At 41.7% G+C, this 8562-nt stretch overlaps 1 long non-coding RNA gene across 1 annotated transcript; it reads left to right on the forward strand.

Annotated features, from left to right (window-relative positions):
• The first annotated feature begins 1605 nt into the window (after positions 1-1605).
• Positions 1606-4206, forward strand: LOC101175850. The gene is made up of 3 exons (XR_001116837.1): positions 1606-1819; positions 2368-2585; positions 3965-4206. It is a non-coding gene; the product is annotated as an uncharacterized LOC101175850 (long non-coding RNA).
• Positions 4207-8562: the final 4356 nt, after the last annotated feature.

Here is an 8562-nt window from a genome sequence, read left to right on the forward strand (position 1 = left end):
TATGGAAGTCTGCCTGTTGAGGTTCCATTGAGTTAAATTCAATCCTGTGGATCTGGAAAAGATTATGAGATTTAAACAGATGGAACCAAGGGGCAGAAGCCTGGGAAAAGTGATCAGGCCTGGAGATGTACAAGCAAGATTTTGGAGTTTACACCAAAGGTGATAGCATTAGCAGTCATGGGAGATGTCTAGGGAGAGGTAAAAACAGAAGAGTACAGCTCTAAAGACCAAAGCCTGGGGGAACCTCTCCAGGAAGAGGAGGAGTTTGAAAAGAGACTGAAACAAAGGATAGGAGAAAATCAGGGTAGAAGCTGGAGTTCTGAATGCGCAGGCTTACTAGTATCAAAAGTAACGACGACATCTTGATCAATGAGCATAAAAACTATGAACACCTTGGTTTGTTTATTCACTGGTGAATCCTGAGGGTAAGTTTGATAGAAAGAGGGAGCAGAATCTAGATGGCAGAAGTTTTGGAGAGAATAGGTAGTGGTCAGTGAAATGCAACAGAAACCATTCCCTCTGATTGCTTGTCAGTGTAAGATGGGCATGAAATTGGACTGAACCCGGAGGGGAAGCAGGGTCAAGGGTTGTTTTCCATTTTGTTTATTGGCTTTTGTTTTTCTCTTTCTCCAACCACAGTGAGAATTAATGATTAAATTATGAACTTGGAGAGAAAAATGAGATTCTGAAGTTTGGGATGGGAGGAAAATGGTAGAAAAGGATCAGAGAGAGAGCCTGGGAAGATGACAGTTTTTTTGAAGGCAGAAGTGGCATCTCTTCTGGAAGTAAAGACAGGAATGTATGAAGGTAAACACAGATATTTTAATGTAAATACAAGGTGAGATGAAGGAATATAAAAGTGATGGCTTAATGTTTTCAGGAAAGTAAGAAGGAGAAGGTTTTAAGTAATCATACGAATAAAGGAGACAGGCGGGTTAGTCTTGATATAAACAGCCACTGTAGGGTGAGAGGAATCAAAAAGAGTGATAACAAAACCCCCCAATAGTGTGGAGAAAGGCAGTTCAACAGTTCCAGAAAGTCTGATGAAAATGTACCATGTTCAGACATTGTGCTAGACACAGGATCAGCGAAGATACAGTCCCTTTCATCATAGAAATCACACTTAGTGGGAGAGCAGCTACATGGGACAGAACCAGTTGACAGTAGATAAAAGTGAAACATTAGCATAGTCACAGGATGATTTTCAACAATGTTTGCCAGACTTAGAACAGGAGGAGAGGATGCTGAGTTGAGGGCTGTGAAGATTCAAGTCAGCTCCTGACCTTATGTCAGTATTAAGAAGGGCAGCATTGATCTTGGTGAACATGATGAGCAGTCCAGGAAAGGAGTACAAAGAATAAAGACAAGCACTGGTCCTATGTGGAGGGAGTGAAAATGGTGTCAGGTGAAGAGGAATCACCTCCAACAGGACCATCAAGTTAGACATCTTTTAAGGGATAAGAGGTCCAGAGGTTAAGCCCTGATGGTGGGTCACTGAGACACTGCAGAGGGAAATGGATAAGCCAGGAGTGTTGTGAAGATGTAATAAGGGCTGCACATGTCATAATGGGATCTAAACAAATAGGAGGTGCACAGGGCTTGTGGGGAGTTGGCTCCCCAGAAATCTGAGATAAACTAAGACATGTAAAGTCCTGCTCACCCATGAAAGTTTCTAAATACAGGAGCTCTGATTCTAAAATCATCTCCATTTATATTGGTTTATCTTTTTAAGACACTTTATTGTTTCAGAGCTACCTTGCCATGAAGATTCATTACATTTTCTTTGCTCTTTTCTTCCTTGGCCTGCTGTCTACCTCAGGTAAGGCTTTAGTAATAGTAAGGGAAGCATTTGAGTGAATGAGAAGCCAGCATGAAATGGCATAAACAACCATCTATTGCTGGTGTTAATTAGTAGCTGCTCAATGAATTTTGTTGGATGAATTTTTTTAATGGATGAATTAATTTCTCCTTCTAGTCTAAAAAATGTAGTTGAATTTGAAGAATTCCATGATTCCCTTTCTATTTCATGCCAAATTTCTCATCTCAATGCTGGGATAGACTTAGGTTATTTCCAAGAAAGGGAATTTAGAGATCATCTCCTCTGCCCTCTAATTTTATAAATAATGATTTTGAGAGCTTGAGTACAGGTCCTCTAACTCCCAGTATACCATGAAAATGGAATATCTACTCTCATCTTTCTCTGCCTAATCGAAGTAAGGTACAAATAGTGAGTTTGTTGTGAGCCTTAAATGTGCTAATTCATGTCAAGGGATTTTAGGAAGTACTTGGCGAATAGAAAGTGCTTAAGAAATGTTAACTAATATTATTATCAATATTACTATTTTCACTTTTTTTTTTTTTTTTTAGTTTATCTTCTTCAGCAATTTCTTCTTTTGGTTCAGAATATCCTCAAGTAGGATGAGCCTGGAGAAAAATTGTGAAATTATTGGAGTTTACCTTTAAAACCATAAAATGATAAGGGCCTGATAGGGTTAAGAATCAAAAGAAAGGAATGGTGGGCCAGGCACAGTGGCTCACGCCTGTAATCCCAACACTTTGGGAGGCCGAGGTGGACAGATCACGAGGTCAGGAGTTCGAGACTAGCCTGACCAACATGGTGAAACCACGTCTCTACTGAAAATACAAAAATTAGCCAGTCATGGTGGCACATGCCTGTAATTCCAGCTATTCAGAAGGCTGAGGCAGGAGAATCACTTGAACCCAGGAGGCAGAGGTTGCAGTGACCTGAGATTGTGCCACTGCACTCTAGCCTGGGCAACAGAGCGAGACTTCGTCTCAAAAAAAAAAAGAAAGGAATGGTGGAGAGAGATAATGATGTAAGGAAGATGAAAAACACTGATGGTATAAAGGTATATAGGAGAGAGGAGAGAAGAGGGAGGAGGAGTCAGTGATGGGATGATGGCACCGAAGGAGTTTGTGAGGGATTTAAAAAGTTGTGGTGCCATTAATAGAAATGTGAACACAGGGAAGGGGAGCTGATTGAGATGAAGCCAGTGAAAATGATTTTAGAAATTGTTACCTTGAAGTGACAGGAAGACATCTAACTGGAAATAATGCAGTAGAGATGTGAGACTAGGAAGAAGCTTGTGGCTGATAATAAATATTGTGGGATTCTTCCAAAAAAGGATGGCAATGAAGTTATGTGAATAAATTACTACCTCAAGGGCAATTCTCCCTGTCTCCTTTCTCTTTCTCTTGGGCCTGTTCTGGACATGGTGGTGATAAGTGTCTGTATTAGGGGAGGACAAGGGCAACACAGAAAACATCCACTCTCTTTTCTTCCTTTTTTCTCCTTCTGTCTCTTCTCACCCTCCTTACTCTTCTCCCCTCTACGTTTTGATTTTTTCTTGTTCCTGAACATATAAGGAAGCTTATAAATTACATACAATGCATGGGTTTTTTAAAAGCGAAATAATTAGTAAGAAGATTCAGGCAGAGGAAAATCAGCTTAGAAAAAAGTAATTTGCAAGACTGATGATGTTGTTTTCCAAAATGGCCCTGGGTGAGGTAACTGAAAGCGGAGAGTAGTAGAAGTCCTTGACATGGATTTCAGATAGGAATGGAGTGGTATATGTTGCCTCCTGAGAAATTGTGCCTAAGATTTATACCCCAGCAGCCCTCACCTGCCTGCAATGGCAGAACATCCAGCATGCATGATGTTCAGTACTGACCTTCTAGAAAGCCCAGCATTGGGCTCTCTCAGGATTGTCCAATAATGCTAGGCTTGTACAATCCAAAGGGAGGTCAACTGTTTTTCTGCACCAAGTGAGGTGTACCTGCAGGCCCTGTCAGTCCCTTCTGAAATATATTTTTTTAATCTGATTAAAAACTATTTTGCTACCATGGGCCATTCTCATCAATGTTTTCCCACAAAGCTTTATATTTGAAGTCTATAGCAAGTAAGTATATCCTTGTTTTTGTTCATCTACCTGTTTATTTTTAGGAACTGAAGATGCTTATGAAGTCATTACTATCATGGACTGTAAAAATCAAACACTGTGTAGTTCTCAGAATACAACTAGACACTGCTCTCAGGGGAAGGAGATTGAACTATGTGTCTTGCGTCTTGGAAAAAATGCAAAGCGACTCACTAACCATGAAGAAATAGCAAATTAGGAAGACAGGATGATCAATTTCCTTGTCTTATTAAAAAATAAAGTCTGCTTTCTTTTCTCTCTCCTTTTATTCTCTAGTGACACATTTATTTATTGACAGTTTGGACAAAAGTTTATCAAGGACCTTTTCACGCTTAGGATGAATTACAACAAGAACCAACATTTCTTTAGTTCCAGCAGATGAGAGAATACATACTTGAGAAACCAAAAGAATAGCTGTCCTGTTTGGGTTGTAGGGGAAAGTTCTGGGAATTGTGAAGTAGAGGAGGGAAGGATCCGGGGTGACAATTATAGTGTGAGATACATTGATAAGGGCAGATGTGAAAAGAGGTTATCAGGTTTTACTGTAGATTACAAATGGAGTTTTCCCTCAGTGTTTTGCAGGAGATTTTGGTAAAGACTTAATTAGCTTTTAAATTTTTATTTTTTGTTAAAATCTTTGATTGTAACATTTTAGCGCTTGCATTACTAAAGTGAATACTTTCTCCAGCTCTACCCAGACCAGACCTGAAAAGGTAGGAAAGTGATTCTTGGAGCCTAGGACTCCTTTCCGTTGTTCTTGGCTTCTATGATGCCTGTGATAGCTGCAGCCCAGTACATTTCCTCCACAGTTCCCTGATTCCACTATGCTACCTTCCCTCTGAAACTGCTGTGTTAAATTTTTAGGAAAATACGGGATGATGGAACAATTCTAATTTGGATTGAAAAGACTGCCTACCCATGCAGTAGTATCTGTATTTTATTATTTTTTCTTTTCTTTTTTTTTTTTTTTGAGATGGAGTTTCACTCTTGTCGCCCATCTTGGCTACACCATCTTGGGTCTCACCATCTTGGTCAGGCTGGTCTGGAACTCCTGGCCTCAGGTGATTCACCAGCCTTGGCCTCCCAAAGTGCTGGGATTACAGGCGTGAGCCACCGTGCCCGGCCTGCATTTTAAATAGGAAGCTTACTGCTAGTAGGTGAATTTCAGACTACATAACTAAAGAATTTAAGGCAAATATAGGAGGATCAGTCAGGATTCTGGCTGGAAACTGATGAGACATTGGAAGAAGTTCACAATATAAGGGCGGGGCTCTGGCACTGAAGGAGGAGTCTGGAAGCACCGGTGGCAGGAGCAATGAACGGAAGAAAGTCTTCAACTGACCGCCCACAGCTGGGAACACCAGCAAGGAGAATACAAGAGAATGCACGGGAAAAACACAAGTCAAAAACAATGGTTTGTCTTTTATTATTATTAAGAAGATGGAGGAGGCCGGGCGCGGTGGCTCACGCCTGTAATCCCAGCACTTTGGGAGGCCGAGGCGGGTGGATCACGAGGTCAGGAGATCGAGACCACGGTGAAACCCCGTTTCTACTAAAAATACAAAAAATTAGCGGGGCGCGGGTGGCGGGTGCCCGTAGTCCCAGCTACTCGGGAGGCTGAGGCAGGAGAATGGCGTGAACCCGGGAGGCGGAGCTTGCAGTGAGCTGAGATCACGCCACTGCAGTCCAGCCTGGGCGACAGAGCGAGTCTCCGTCTCAAAAAAAAAAAAAGAAGAAGAAGAAGATGGAAGAGCAGCAGTAAGCCTTATCAACGGAAATATTCGTACTGATGAGCATAGAGGAAGAGGTTTTGTTTGCCTGTTTAAGAATTCAGGGTGGCAGCAGCAGGCCCTGCCTTTGGGATAGAGGTGGCCAGCTAGAAGGGCGTTGTACCTTCCCTGGGTCCTGCCCCTTCCCAGATGAGCTGGGGCCCTTTGTGATGCTGATGAAAACGCCTAGGAGGGGGATATGACAATGACTCGCTCCTACCCCCTACCGCAGTCCTCTCCACCCCAAGGTAGGCAGCTTCCCGCTCCTCGTCTTGGGACCTAACCCCAGGAAGTCAGATGTCCCTGTCTAGCAGGTCGCCTGGTTAGAGGCCGTGGACGAAGCGGTCCAGGCATAGCCAGCTGCAGGGCGCGGCCTCGGCCTCGGCGGCGCTCCTGGTGGCCCTGGTCAGTGAGCGCACGCACTCCTGGACTAAGGTAACCCGCGCGGAGGAGACCCACCCAGCTCCCAGGTGGCCATCCCAGTTCCCACAAAGCCCTCCCTGACCCTTAGATCTGGAAATTATAGCCCCAGTCCCCGGTCCCAACGTCGTGTGCTTTTTAAAAGGTGCGGAAAAATGTAGACTGTACTGTTGATTCTTCTCATGCTATAAATGCATCATTTCCTGTTTCTGTACTCAGTAATCCCTCCCCTCACAAATACCTAGAGCTGGCTGGTCTAGTTTTCCAGTTGGTCTCCCAGTCTCAGGCTTGCTCTCAAATTCATTCTCCTTGCTTCCACTAGAGAGATGGGGAGAGGGAAGAGGGGAGAAAGGAGGGTGAAGCGGAGGGTGAGAAGAGGGGAAGAGAGATGATCCTGTGGCTTATCTATTTGTGTGTGTGTGTGGAGAGAGGGACTGAATTTTAATTCATGTGTTTATGGATATGTGAACCAAGCAAATAATTGAAACCAGTAACAACAGCAATAACAGAAACAACCAGGCAAAACGATTATTTTAACACTTGCAGTGCTTGCTTAGTTGCCTATGTGAGACAGGTGCTACTAGTATCACCTGTATACTGATGAAGAAACTGTGGCACCTGAGAGGTTGAATAACCTTCCTGGGATCGTGCAGGTTGTAAAGGGTGATGCTGGGATTCAAATCCAAGCACGTAAGAAAGCAACCAGATACAAACTTGAGGCAACCTATCAAGACAAATGCTAGGGCAGGCTCATAGCAGGCAATACCAACAAGCTTGATTGAGCGAAAATTGGGAGTTCTTTAATTTCTATAGAAGTAGATGTGTTGCCTTTTAAGTGAAGTGGTAGTGTTACCGGAAAGGGGTCCCAATCCTGACCCCTTTCCACTTCTTGGATCTCACTCAAGAAAGAATTTGGGACGAATCCATAAAATGAAAGCAAGTTTATGAAGAGTAAAGAAATAAAATAATGGTTAATTCATAGGCATAGCAGCACTGAGGGCTGCTGGTTGGCTATTTTTATGGTTATTTCTTTATTATATCCAAATAAGGGTGTATTATTCATGAATTTTCAGGTACAGGGATGGGCTTTTTCCAGAACTAAGGATCTCTCTCCGCTTTTTAGATCAGATAGGATAACTTTGGAATGTTGCCATGGCATTTGTAAACTGTCATGGCGCTGGTGGGAGTGTCTTTTAGCTAATGCCATATAATTAGTGTATAATAAGCAGTGAGGACGACCAGAGATCACTGTCTTGATTCTGGTGGGTTTTGACCGGCTTCTTTACTGCATCCTGTTTTACCAGCAGGGTCTTTGTGACATGTATCTTGTGATACTAGTCCTGCTGACCTCCTGTTTCATCCTGTAACTAAGAATACCTAACCTCCTGGGAATGCAGCCCAGTAGGTCTCAGCTTTATTTTACTCAGCCCCTATTAGAGATGGATTTGTTCTGGTTCAAATGCCTCTGACAGTAGGGAGCAGGAAATAACAGGAATTGAAGTTAATATACAAACAGGAACCAATTTTAAAACACAGTCCTTATTTACAAATATGCTTTCAGTTTATAATATCTCCAATGGACTCAGTTAAAAATATAGATATTTTATGAGAGACTGCAATTCTTTTAAGAAAAGTATGTGCATTAGTATTAGAAAGACATCAATTGGAATGAATCTGGATCTAATCACATTAAGATAAGACAGAGATGCCAAAAGGCTTTGAACTTAATCATGATACATTCAGTAGTGTGATGCTTTATTCTTGAGGTTAACAAACCAGAAAATAGAGTGCATATCAATATATTTACCTGTGAATTTATACTAATTGGTTGACCAAAATATATGTTAGGCAATGCTTGCTTATTTTCCAAGCAATGTTAAGAACATTAATAAAATGGATTTGAAATTCTCAGCTTAAAAAACAAACAAACAAACAAACAAAAAATAGCAAAAAAATCACCATTATCGAGTTCCCATCTCCCTGAGCTGCATCCTGGAAGTCCCTGCCAGCTGAAAGATTTCTGAGAGGCTCTACCAGAACTAATTAGCTAAGCAGTCTGGGACCACGCCACCACATCCCAGGAAACAGATATTGGAATCTTTGCTTTTTGAAATTCTTTGTTCTCTGAAAACAAGTAGCCATACTTTGATTTCAACTTAATTCAGCGAGTAAATTTACTGGATATTTACTGTATTTTCTGCATGGTTTCAGTTTAAACACAAATCTGTATTTGGGAGTCTCTTGGTCTCACTTACATAGCAATACTATTTATGCTTCCATGACATAAATTATTTCATATAGTTGCCTGAGATAATGGGATAATGTTTTACCAATCAAATTGACAAAGATCATATTTAGTGGTGGTGATGGGGAGGAAAATTGGTATAAGCTTTCTAAAATCACATCAATATGAATCAGGAAACTTTAAATGCTCT

This window comes from Nomascus leucogenys, chromosome 13, assembly GCF_006542625.1.
Source record: "Nomascus leucogenys isolate Asia chromosome 13, Asia_NLE_v1, whole genome shotgun sequence".
Taxonomy (NCBI): Eukaryota; Metazoa; Chordata; class Mammalia; order Primates; family Hylobatidae; genus Nomascus; species Nomascus leucogenys.